Source organism: Carassius auratus, unplaced genomic scaffold (assembly GCF_003368295.1).
Source record: "Carassius auratus strain Wakin unplaced genomic scaffold, ASM336829v1 scaf_tig00215410, whole genome shotgun sequence".
NCBI lineage: Eukaryota > Metazoa > Chordata > Actinopteri > Cypriniformes > Cyprinidae > Carassius > Carassius auratus.
Window position 1 is genome coordinate 762,007 of NW_020528076.1, and position 14,326 is coordinate 776,332.

The window sequence follows — 14,326 nt, forward strand, 5'->3', positions numbered from 1 at the left end:
ACACTGAGAAAGAGAAAGAGAGGGAGAGATGGAGAGAGGGCAATATATATCTTTCCTCTCTTTTGGGAAGGGAATGGCATGTGTTTAAAGCAGGAGGGGGTAAAGAAAATACTTAATGCAGCAGTGTTAAAATATGCACAATTAAAACTGTCTCTCTGTATGAGCTGGAAAACTTTGACACATGGACACACACATAAAAACATGCATGTTCAGTCTGACATGATAAAAGACAGAAACATCTGGTTCCCTTTTTTCACCACAGTTAATGTGAGCTGGAAATTTCCTAGCTCTGTCCATCATAGAAAATCCCAGAGGATTTACAAAATATATCTTTATTTTCCAGCACTCAGCTGAACTCTAACCCTTGCTAACAGCTAGAATGATTTATTGAACTGTTCAGTCACTGTCTTAACTCAACAAATGACCTACCTGTTAAGTTGATCTGATTTAATTTATTAGCACATTGAAGTTAAATAGTGTTACTGAGTGTGTGAGACAAACATTTTTTGAATTAAACTTTTTTTCTATCTGTCTATCTCTCTCTCTGTCTGCCTGCCTGCCTGTCTGTCTGTCTGTCTGTTTGTCAGTGTCGAAAAACAAAACAAAAAAATGGAACCTTTACAGTAAAATGCACTAAAGTTGTGTCATTTTACATGAATAATTGTAGCATCATTTTTTTTCAGTGGGATTCCTTCCCCTTGTTCAGTTCATAAATCATTTGTGGAATACCTGGTGTAGTCACAATGGGAAAGTGACTGAGGGGAATGGTTTGCATGTAATGGATTATTGGCATTTCACTAATCACTTATTGCTTTGTCAGATTTTCTGACTGTTTCAAAAGTAATAAATCAATAACCTCTTCCTCTGTGACACTTTTACTTTAGGGCAGACTCTGTCAGGTTTTCCCTATGATTCCAGCCTTGAATACTCCACTGGTTTGCCGGAAGCAATGGTATGACTACTGTATATACATGCAGCTGATGGCTCTTAGTCCACTCACATCCCCTAGAATATATCAGACTTCTGTCATGCTCAGACACAAACGGACTCTCTGCAGTTTTCGATATACTGCTGCAAAATATAGACATTTACTGTCACATTCTTCAGACTGACATATGTTCATGCACATTCAAACACATGCGTGTGCAAAGACTCGTTGCCTCCAGGATGTGTCCCATTTGAAGCGTTCTCAGTCCATGCAGGAGCTTGTTAGCTCTGACACTCCGGTATGAGATCTGACAGACACTGAAATGGCCTCCTCCTGCACACACACACACACACACACACACACACACACTTATGCAGACATGTGAAAGAGACTGCTGCAGAGCTTTTATCACTGCAGTTGCCATTGTGCATAGCGAAAAAACATTCATTGGTCCTAGTGGATGGTTTCTCTGTTGCACAGAAAAAGTCAGCTGAAAGAAAGAGAGAAAGACCAGAAACTGACATAATGAAGCAGCTATACAGTATTTTCACACTGGTTGGATTTATTAAAAAAGTAACAAAGGAAATGGAGAGAAGAGCAATGAAATTCCTAAAACTGAATAATCCATATTAGATTAATTGTTTTTACAAAGACAATGCTCCTCTGTTTATTACGGCTCATTATCTCTGCAGTTTTTTTCTCATCATTATTGCTAATTATCTGGGCAATGTTCACAGTCAGAATAAATCTCTGGATTTCAAAAACAATTCAAATTCAGTCTCCAACTACTGACGTGATGCATTCTTAAACTGCAGAGTCTGGATCTTTTTGGTAAACACATGGGTATGAGTCTCCAGCAAGGTCAGCAAAGGTCTATCCTGATAAACAAAAGCCTTTGTTGCTGCAGAACTGAAAATAGCATGTCAGTGGCAACATTACAGACTGAACTTTTAAAAGCATTTTCTCTTTGCTGTTATAGGGCTCAAGTGAAAGTCTGAAGCCTAAAGTGTTAGTTCACCCACCTGTCATTATTTACTCATCCTCATGTCATTCCAAACGTATGACTTTTTTTCTTCTGTGGTGCACAAAGTTTTGAAACGTTCATGCAATTTTTTTTCTTACAAAGGGGATTAATGCTATCAAGTCCTAAAATGCATGGTAAAAGTTTCATAAATTCCATCCAACTCTAGTACTATATTTCAAATCATCTGGAGCCATATGATATTTGTGTGATGAAAGTACAGAAATGAACAATGCTTAAAATATTCCACCCTGATGTGCTTAAATCTAATTCATGTGTCAGTTTGACATCAGTGATGCTCACGTGTCTTGTAACTAGTTGTTGTGTGACAAGATTTAATATGCGGTGAGAGATATTTCAGTGAATAATGATTTAAATAATAAATCAAAAAGCCATTCACAAAGCTTCAGAACATTTAGCTAGAGTCAATTTGAAAATGCTCCCTAACATCTTGCTTTTTTCTGTTTCACAGAAGAAAAAAATGCATGTTGGATTGTAATTACATGAGGGTGAGTAAATGAAGACAGAATTTTTATTTTTGGGTGAGCTATTCTTTTAACTATTCTTTTAATGAGTTAAAGATGCTCCATTTACACATTGTTTTGATGGCTTATCGATCTGTCATCATGGCAATTATGTGATTGATGAATATAATTTTGTTTATGTAACAAAATTATAGTCAACAGGATTAGGAATATGAGTAACTCATTGGTACCTCTTACAATAAATCTCTTGTTAAACTTGCTAAATATGAAAACATTGACAAACGTCTTGAGGGCAATAAACACAATCAGTTTGAGACCAGACTATCAGTTACAATTACGCTGGCAAATGAGCTATTAATGAATAATGAAGACCACTGCACATGAGATGTGGTTTGTCTTTCATGGGTCTTGGAATCATTCTCTCTGTGTTTTAATGTTGACTCTCTTTCTCTCTCTCACTCCTTTTCCTCACTCTCCAATTACGCTGCAGCTTCACCATTCAAAATCTTAATCAGAAAGCAGCCTATTCATTTATATATGGGCATCCATGCATATTAGCAATACAAACACATGCAGGCTCACATATATTCTCAGGTCTTTATGGCTATGCTGAGTGCATTTGTTTATTGCCACTGGAAATCAAACATCATCAGTTAATGAACAAACTCTCTGACCCACTTAGCTTTATTTATTTAGTCTCTCTTAGCTCCCGACAGACAGAAGTTCATACGTGTGTCATTTGAGACTAAATAAGAATACTATTCTTCAGATACATAGAATAAACTGAATCAGTTTGTGCCATGTAATGTTTTTCCAAGGCACTGCATGAATCAATACTATCAGATTGACTTTGGCTCCCTGGGAAAACAAATCAATAAATAAGTTGTTTTCTATATGAGTTCCTTAATAGACGTAAATCAAAAGAAGAGCCTATAAGATGTGCAATGGATTAAAAGAGATCCAGAGAGAGACAGAGAGAGTTATGTATGCCTCTCTTTTATTGAAAAGTTGGAAAAATAATATGTGTAAGATCCATAAGTGTATAAAAAACACATAAGTGTATATTCACACCATAACCATACATTCAAATGATGACAAGTAGACTAAAAATGGGGTTTATAAGATGCATTTTGTATTGTATTTACTCAACAGTGTTGGGTTGGGTGTTCTGGGCGGGATTTCTAAATTGCTTAAAATGTCCAGGTTATTACTTTGTTTGTTTTCATACTTAATGCCTGAAGGTAATGACTGAAAAGTAAAAAAAAAGATCAAAAAAAGACCTAATAAATCTAACTAATGGACTAACTCCATCAGAAAACTGTCCAACACCATCAGATAAAGAGGTAACATTTTATTTTAATGGTCCCTTTTGAACAATCTGTTGACAATGAATAATGTTGCACCTAAAGTCTACCAACTCATCAACTCGACTTTATGTTTAATATCTGCAAACTCTTTATTGTGATGGTCTAGACATTCTAATGACTATAAATAATTTTGCAAGTACATATCAACTTATTCTAACCCTAACCCTACCAGTCTACTAATAATCTACTAACACTCTAATGAGAGTTAGTAGACATATAGGTGCAACGTTAACTATAGTCAAAAGAATGTGTAGCTACGACGTAAGGATGCTACGACAACAGCCAGACACCTAGAGGGAAAGAACAGGACCTCTGGTACCAAACAGTTTCTGCCCTTCACCCATACAGAAACTGATTCTAAAAGGAACACTCCGACTTTTTGGGACTTTAGCTTTTTCACAGTATCCCCAGAGTTAGATAAGTCCATACATACCTTTTTCATTTCTGTGCGTTCTGTAAGTGTTATTTGACGCACCCACCGCTAGCCTAGCTTAGCACAAAGACTGGATGTAAATGGATAATGGTAGCATAGTAATCTCAATAAGTGACAAAATAATGTAAACATTTTCCTATTTACATGTTGTGATCTGTATAGTCACAGTGTGTACAAATAACAAGGCTATATGAGATAGAGACCATTTTTAATCATATAAATACTAGGAACTATATTCTCACTAGGCGTAGGAGCACAGTTAACCTTACTTGGGCGGAGTGATTAGCGCAGCCCCCGAGACGCGCAGTGGTGATGAGCAGAGTGTTCGCTTAGAGTTGGAGTAATAGAGTCAGCAATTACTAGATAGTAAATTTATAGTGTACAATCATGGGTGGTTGCTGTAATGTAAAGAGCTGCGACAATAAACAGGGGAGACCAGGTAATAGTATGATGTTTCATAGAATTCCAACCAAAAACGCTGACCTGATTAATCGATGGCTAATCCAAACACACCTGTAAACACCATTACGAAGTATTTCGTTTGCTCTGAACATTTTACTCTAGACGACTATTTTGAAAAAATGCAAGTTGCCACACGGACCATGAAACGTGTGCTAAAGGATACAGCCATCCCATCAATAATAAAGACAGGACAAATTGGATCACCTTGTTGCTGCGTGTAAGTGTTCCGTTATGTTTTGAGATGACTAACATTAGCCATACTGTACAGTGTACTGTAACAGTGACGCAAATATTTTGATTGTCATCAAGCCTTGACATTGATGGCAATACCCGGTCCCATTCATTACAACAAAGGCACTTGGTTTCTGTCGGCATAGGACAAATTAATGCATGCATGACAGTTCAAACTTTTTCCATCATGTTTGGACTTAATGCGTTCGAAACATTGCCAAAGGTATTCCAGTTGTTTTTGGAAAGTGAGAAATTTACTGGTAAATCTTTAGTGGCACTTTTCTAACTTTGTGTTTGGACTATGCTAGTAAGTTCCACATGAGGAAAGAAGGGTGAGCCCCGCTCTGATGGAAACGGAAATGGAAGCACCAAATTGCGATCTCCTCCTCATCAGAAAAGGATAAAGGTACCTTTCCAAAACAACTCCTCAGGTTGTGAGTCTCTGGCCAGTTAGTGTGAGACGTCAACAGACCACGTTCTGAGTCTCCAGCATTTGAGGCAGTAACAGATACAACCACATTCTGAGCCTCCAGCCTGTGTGGAAAAAGATACCTCGATAAAGAAAAAAAATACCCTATGTATCTATGTAAGATAATGAAGATAATGCTGGATGTGCTGCATCTGTTGTTTAGGTTGGTGAAAGCAAATTCAATACAATATTCATAAGCACATTGAATTGTAACACAAGTATTATTATTATTATTTTTTTATTGGTTGGTTGAAATATGTTTTTACTTGTAGTGCAGAGTAACTCTTCACAAGGCGCACATGCAGGTGTTGAACCTAAATTAAGACAATCTTAATCTCTGCCAAAGGATAGGATGCATTTGCAGGTTTAAAAGGATTGTGGGTAAATATCCACTTCATGCAGTGTTCATTTTGTTCTCTCTCTCTCTGTGTGTGTGTGTGTGTGTGTGTGTGTTTAAGTATCCCATTACTTTGAGTGTGAGCTGTCGGAATGATTCACATTTGTTAGTTCTGATTCAAAACAGCTGACAGAAAATACTGGACAAGCAACTTCACTGCTGAAATATTGTCAGTGAAAATGTGATGTTATAGTGTTTGTCAGCAGTACACAGCTGCTTCATCAATAAAGTAAAGCTCCCTGCTCAGAAATGTAGTCAAACTAATTGTACTGATGCTATTGCGCAACACTGATTCCCTTAAATCTGAATCGTTGATGTGTAAAAAATTTAATTTTGCCCAATGTATGTGATAGTAAGTCCGTAGCGAAAATGTTGTTTTAGCACAAAGCAAAGCACTGCTCAAGATCTTTTGAAGAGCTCCTGTCCATGTAATGTGTCCTGGTAAAAGTCCTCATTCTGCCTGCCCTGAAAAAAAAAATCGATACATTCTGGCCCTTGAGTCCAAATCATTTTAAACCAGTGCATGGAGGGAGAGATAGCACAGAGCAAATGTCTGGCTTTTAGTAGCTATTTTCCACTCTAGATTTTGGAGCAAAATGAATAGAAGAGTGTCTTTTGACTTCACAGGGCCTGGAGACTGATAAAAACCCTAATGATTTTTAAAACAACAGGGTGCTGAAAAGACAGACTCGTCTGTGTTGCATCAGTCTTTAATCAGTGTAATCCAGTCTTGAAATAAGTTTAATCATGTTTTAAAACTTGAGATTGAGTTGAAAAACAGCTTTAAAGGAAAACGCCACTGTTTTGATTCCACTTTGTTCTTCCCTCAATTAAGACGAGTTGATGTGTACCTCTCCCGTCAATTGCTGGAGTGGGCGGCGCCACTATACTAGCAAGGGATACATTTAGAAGCTACCAAACACTTCCATGTTTTTCTTATTTAAAGCTGGTTGCATGAGTAGTTACATGAGTAAGTATGGTGACACAAAATAAACAGTGGTGATTTCCTAAGCGTATAAAAGTGATGACTATGTAGGTTCTATAGAACCAACATGAGCAGTTTTCTGATGATATTACTGTGCCGAGGTCGAAGGGCTGCGAAGTGCTCTTAAACTTAGGAAAAGTTATTGCAGGCCATAAACTAAGTTGCATAGAACACTGGATTAATTTGTCTTGTACTAGACAGAAAACCTTCTCACAGAGCTTTGTTGTTGAGAATCAGTGGTGCTTCCATATGTTCAATAATGAGTTTACTTTATTGCTATATTTTCCAAAAATCGCTATCCTTAAAGAGATGCAACGGCCAGGTGAGCTGCCAGATTATAAGTAGCAATATTCTGTGCAAATCACAACAAAGTATTTAATTTCGAAATCCCATATGGTTCTTTAGGAAGTTGTACTGTATACCTTAGGCTTAGCAAAAAATAAAAATAAAAATAAACACTGAAGTAATGTTTTTTTCCCCCAACATTAGTCTGTTATACATAGGTTTCCTTCAGAAAATGTTGATTTTCACCCTGAGAACAAAATATTATATGTGTGTTATATTTTCTATGTATTTTAGAGGTTTGTTGGTTTTTTGGGACATGTTTTACAGTTAAACCGTGAAGTATATTTATATTAAAGAAAAATATTCTAGAATGTGTACACTCAAAAAAATGAAATGTTGGGTTTAATTAAAAATATTATGTCAACAGGTTCCACACAATTGTTTAAGTAATCTCAACAAACAATAATTTAGTTCATTTTACAAAAGAAGTTTAAGTAAACGTAACTTAACAAACCTTAGTAGAGTCAACAAACAACAATTGAGTTAATTGTACATAAAAAATATAATTTATGATAGCAAAGTTTTTATAATAATGCCACTTCAGAAACACCACCCCCTTTAATTAGGATTTAATAAGTCCATAACACTGAATCGATAAATAAGAGTGCAGCTGTTCATTACAACTCAATATATAAATCATCTCTTAATTATAGCTCATCAAACAGATCAGAAAAATTATTGAAACGCAATGTTTCATTTCCAACCATTTGTTTGTATGTTTTGTTCTAAAATAAATCAGAACAAGTTAATCAAACATGATTTTTTTTATTATTACTCACGTACCTATCTAATGGTGCTACACTTCTGCAAGAGGGTGACAGAACAACAATTACCCATAATACACTGCAAAATCCTCAGCCAATGAGATTCAAGTCTGTAAAGATTTTATTAATCTGTTACTTTAAAGCAACAATGTTATGTTGGCTGAACAAATAATTTTTAAGTAAAGCTGACAATACACACTTTTTTGTTGAATGAACTAAACTAAATTAAGTTCACATTGTTAAATTAATTTTTTTAAGTAATCACAACATGAACGGATTAAGTAAAATTGGCAAAAGTGAAAGTACATTTTTTTGAGTGTAACAGAGTTTCTGTGTAAAGGAGATCTGAGATCTCTCGAGGATGTCTGAGGTCTTACAACAGCTATATGAGAGAATGTTTTGTATAGAAATATTTCTCTTTTCATTTTCCTTTTCAAATTTGTCTCTTCTTCTCTCTCCTGTGAATATGTGAATATTAAGTTAATACGAGAGCGTCTCATATATATGTGCGTGCTGTGGGGGAGATCATTTATTTTGCACAGACCATATAACATGTGGGTCAAGATCTGTTGATTTAAAATCCCACAATATTTCCCCGTTGGGTTTTTATCTCCTGATGCTGTTGTTGTAATGTTAACCGTGACCCCATGCCATGTTCTGCAGGGCTATTGCTCAGTCAGGATTTAATATTCCTGGGATAACAGACACTACACTTACTAGTGTCTATGTATGCAGGTGTGTGTGCAGTATTTGTATGTGTTCATGTTAGTGAAAGTGTGTTTTGATCCTGTAGAGTAATTATTGATGTGAAGATGCTTTTAGAGAGCAGATGAGTGGGTAACTAGATTGCAGATTTATCTTAAATTGATATGTCACTAAATAGGAGCTAGATAGCTTGGTACTAAAATGTTCGTTTTAATTACTGGTAAAGATATTTTTTCCCCATACATTACATTATATATTTGTCTGATAATTGTTTTAAGAATAATTTTATGATGAGGTTGAATGCATTCTACACTAAAATTTGTGTAAAAATCGAGGAAAATAAATAATATTAGTGCTTGAGAAAGGGTCTTAAATAATGATAATCCTTACTGAGTGTCAACATTTTAAGGAAAAATGTTTATTGGGGAGAAATACCTAAACTTATTTTATTGTAATGAAATGAGTTTAATTTCAGGAGATTACGGAAAAATATGACATGACATTAAATTATTGTATATTTTTAGATTCAGTCGAGAAGGTAAATATATTTTTATATATACTGTATATATACATGTTGCAGCATCAGTTCCACCTTTGCAGTTTAAACATGGCATTTGTTGATGCTGATAAAATTCTATTGGTAATTAAATTCCAATTTAAATATTTGGCACCAAAGATGACACAGATACATTAATTACAAACATAAATTAGTAAATGCTGTAATTAAGATATTTTTTCAACTAAACAAAACAATGCTACAGTGCAATACACTACCTGTATACAACCTGTAGATGAGGTTAAGTGCTTTAAAAAAGGTCTCAGTGTTGATTGAACCGGACTCCAACAGTCGCTGCTCATTTCTAAGGTCAGCCACACTTGAGTTTGCACCTGCACTGCTTGTTTCTGAGCCACATTATATCAGCCCATTATAGCCTTTGCCCTATCCTAACTTTAACCCTTCACGTGTACATGAAGAGTAATAGTTGTTGACCAAGAAACAAGTCATGTCGAGCACTCTTGGTGCATATAGACTCGGATCCCCACTCCCTTTTCACTAGAGTTCATCCTTGAAACTCTTGTAAAAGTCACTCGGTGCAGCGCTGCAGGTGCCACATTAGAGCCAAGAAAAAGCCCCATCCTGCAGATGGCCACGTCCCAGTATCTTAATTTAGACAGTTCTTCTTAAATTCTCCGCTGTGGATGTACGGCATTATATAAGGAGACTGCTGGCAAGATGCAACTTTAGTTCAGGGCATGTGTAATAGAAGCCTCAGACAGACAACATTAGACAGTTACATGAATAACAGATGGAGCAGAGTGCTGTTATGTTCTCTTGTCTAAATTCCCAAAACACCTTATACTATTCTCTATCTCTCTCTCTCTCCCTCTGCTTTTCTCTTTCCTTTACTTTCACTTTCTCTCCACATAAAGGAGATTGTCACGTTGCTGCTTGAGGATTTCTGAAATATTACAACAGCTATATGAGAGAATGTTGTGCAGAAATAATTCTCTTTCATTTTACCCCCAGACTTTGTCTCTTTCTTTCACTCCTGTGAATATGTGAATGATAACAAGTGAATATGAGAGCGACTCGTGTACAGTATGTGTGTGCTGTGGAGGAGATCGTTATTTTGCACACCGTACTGTATTATATGTGGGTCAAGATCTGTTGATTTCAAATCTTTTATTTTTGTGCATGACTTTATTGTAATGTTTACTGTGACCCCGGGTGCAGGGGTCACAGTAGGGCTATTAGCTAGTCAGGATTTAATATGTTTTTTATAACAGACTCTATACATTGTGGAAAGATAGATCTACTGAATAGTGTATATGAATACGTGTGTATGACTGTGAACATGAATAAGTGTGTCTTGGGACCCTTAGAGGAATTATTGATGTGTAGATGCTTTTAGGAGGCAGATGAGACCAATCATGCATAATTACACGCTGTCGCATACACACAAACACCATTATAAGTCGCCCTTATACAGAGGCTCTTGAGTCAGTTCATATATAATTACCCTCATTTAAATGACCAAATGTTCAAGTGCAGCCTGACACTCATCTGACGTGACGTGTCCACACACACACACACACACACACACACACGCACACACGCACACACACACACACACACTTAGATCTCTCAAGGGATTTCAGAGTACCTTTGCCTCATCTGAACTCTTTGAACAGATGAGTCAGGACATTCAGCAATATATGCTCATTAAACACTACCATAGATCCAGGAGATCCATGATTTGTTTTAATTTAAAGTATCAAAATATAAGTATTATTTATATTCTATTCAAATTTATTAATACATTGAATGAACTCTTATTTTTACATTTTATTTTAAGCAGTAATTTTGTTAAAGAGATACTCCACACCAAAATTAACGTTTTGTCATTAATCACTCACCCCTATCTCATTCCAAACCCTTAAAATGTTTGTTTGTCTTCAGAACAAAATTAAGATATTTTGGATGAAAACCGGGAGGCTTGTGACTGTCCTATTAACTGCCTAGTAAATTACACTGTCAAGGTCCAGGAAAGTATGAAAAACATCGTCAGAATAGTCCATCTGCGATCAGCGGTTCAACCGTAACATTATGAAGCGACAAGAATACTTTTTTGTAAGCAAAGAAAACAAAAATAACGAATTTATTCAACAATTTGTCTCCTCTGTGTCTCTCTGCATCACCATAGTGCCATTTTGGAGAATATCCACTACATAATATCCACTATATCCACTACATTTTTAATGAGTCTCAGAACTGGGCGATAGAAGGGATGTGTTTGAAGGCTTATCTGTTGTCTTGAAAATGCATTAGACTGAATTATGTGGGTCTGAATGTGAAGTTATACTATTATCCAAAGAGAATCACACTGTCAGAAAGTTTTTCTCTAATAAATGTGATTTTAGTTCTTATTCTCTGTTTTTGCTCTGTTATTTTTTCTTAGACTATCTTCCTGGTATGTTCCAATAATATTGTCTCAGTGTTTGAGACAAAGATGCAAATTGAACGATGTGTAGTATTTTAATATCTAAAGACCGTTAGGTGATTTGTGTAATTTTTACTTACACCATATATCTCATCTTAAATATGTAATCAACTATAAATTAGCCCTCAGTAGATTGATGTCCTGAAAAGCGCTTGCTCTGAGGTGATTTCATAACATCTTGACCAGCCTATTGGAATCAATTGTGAGCCATATTTCCCATGCACTGCTTTGGTTGCATCACAGACTCACTGGAAAAATGTGCTTCTTAGCTCCAATTCATGAGTTCGCCTGCCCATCCAGTCCTGATGGTTAATGGAAAACAAACTTGGCTTGCTGTCCTCAATGGCGTCTCAAACCCGAGGCTCGGCTTGAGCTCTGAGTTCAAAACTCATAGTATTTTCTTATAAAATATAATTTTTTTCTTTTTCTTTTTTTACAGTGTATTCATACAATTCACTGCCGTTTCCAACTAAAATTAAAACTTGTGGCTCTAAAACACCAACAACTTTTCAGAACTTTTATTACTTTTCACACAAATTATAATTAAGACAGCTGATTGTTGGTTAATAAAGAATTATTTCCTTGCACAGTACTATTTTATGACCTCAAATCACTACCATAGTGCATGATTTATAGACAAACAAATATTCAAGTTTCCAAAATGTGCTAAGTAGCTTACCTATGTATTAATGATACATAATAAATAATAATAATAAATACAATAATAAATGATCACATTCACATTTATCTGTCTCTCATTCCCATCACCTAGCTGTCTGTGACAGCTCATTCAAGTTTCAAAGATTATTAAAAGTATTTCATCCCTTAGTATTCTATCATATTCCACATATATGTTGTACACCTGATAAGATGCTAATCCAGTCCAAGGCAATAAAATAAAGAGCAGACTTTGATCTTCTTTCTCCCCCATATCTCTTTTCTTCTCTTTCTTATGCAACTTTTGACAACAATTTTAACCTGCGGTGTGCTGCTGGACATGAGAAATATCAGACACTATGGCACAGGAAACACAGAAAATCAGAGAGGAAGTAGCTCTGATGGAATGTCACAGCCCTGGAGGAGAGAATGAAAGTATGGAGAGGTTGTGTGAGCCTGTGAGAGACAGAGAGGAAACGAGTGTGCATGCATGTGAGAGAGAGAGAGCTTGAGTGTGTTGGTCAGCTCCTGTCGTTTATTCTCTGAGTGGATCTGGGAGATCAAACACTGGTGAAAATGAATCTCTTTATGTGTCTCTGAGGGCAGTGAGAAAGATGCTCTGATCTAAGAATGTGAGGCATCTGTAGGTTGGATCAATAACAAATTCATTATGGTGCCAATTTTATAAAAATTCCACAGAATCAAAGGTAGATTCTTAGAATGCGCTATAATTGTTACATCATAATATTTATTATTATTATTATTATCTAGATTTATGCTAAATATTATTGTGAAGTTTTGCTGAATGTTGAAAATAATAAATTAATATTCTGGCATTATTCCAAATCATCATTATCCTTTTTTTTCAGAAAAAATAAAATAAAATAAATGGAAATTTGGGTTTCCATGTTATTTTCCACACTGTAAAAAATGACTGTGATTTTAACGGTAAAAAACTGTGAAAATGCTACAATACCTGTTTACTGGTTAACGGTAATTTCCTGTAAACTTTACAGGGAAAAACCGTAAACTTACGTTCCCAGAATTCTCTGCGTTGCATTTCAAATTTTGTTTGAATTTGATGTTTTTTCTTTGAAATAACTATGTTTCTTCTTAATTTTTTCTCATCTGTTATGTTTATTAGGTTTGTATGTAACATAAAATGTTGTTAAATTAATGTTTATTGCATATTTCAGTTTAATGAGTCTCACCATGATGGTGTTTAGTGCTTGTGTGCACCTTCTATGTATCTTATTATTTAAAAGCTGCTTGTGATGGGCTTTGTTTCACCACGTGACTGTCTCATCACCACCTGCTTTTGGTGGTTACCAGTATATTTTTACTGTAAAAGTGCATATAATTACAACAAACATGGACTAAAGCTTTTTAAAATTAAAAACAAACATGAAAGAATCATAAGGTGCACATAATGCTTACTCTATAAAAGGCATAAAATAAAATTGTGCTAGTATGAAAAATTTGGAACATGGTAAACAGTATCAACATCAGTGAAAAAATTCAAAAATTTCATTTTGGGGTAAACTGTGTCTTTAAAATTATAAACATACTCAATGATTTCTGAAACACCATCGTTAATACATCCACAGCACATTTCTCCTGTGAATGACATCTAATGAGCGAGAAGTCTGGCCTTTAGCTCACAAGCTAACACTCATGGTTCCCCTTCCTGAAAATGTCACATGCTCAAATCTGGCACAAAACAAATTGAGGTCTGTCATTTAGTTGAGGTCTGCGCTGAAAGATCCAGAAAGAAATGAAAGCAAGTGGGTTCCATTGATCTTTCGCGGTCTGAATGAGAAGGAATGATATTATGATGGTCTATCCTGCAGGCTGGACGAAAAAGAAAGAAATCTTTCACTATTACCCATACACTGTCAAGACATAGACATGTGCAGCTCCGTAATTTTAGGATTCTTCTATTTTTCCATCAAGAATGAATTCCACGGGTTTATGCGTAAATCACAGTTCTTCGCCTTTTTTTTTTCTTCAAAAAACATTAAAGTCTTGATCTCTCAGAGCCTGAGGGGATGGAGAAGCTTATCTCATTAAACACC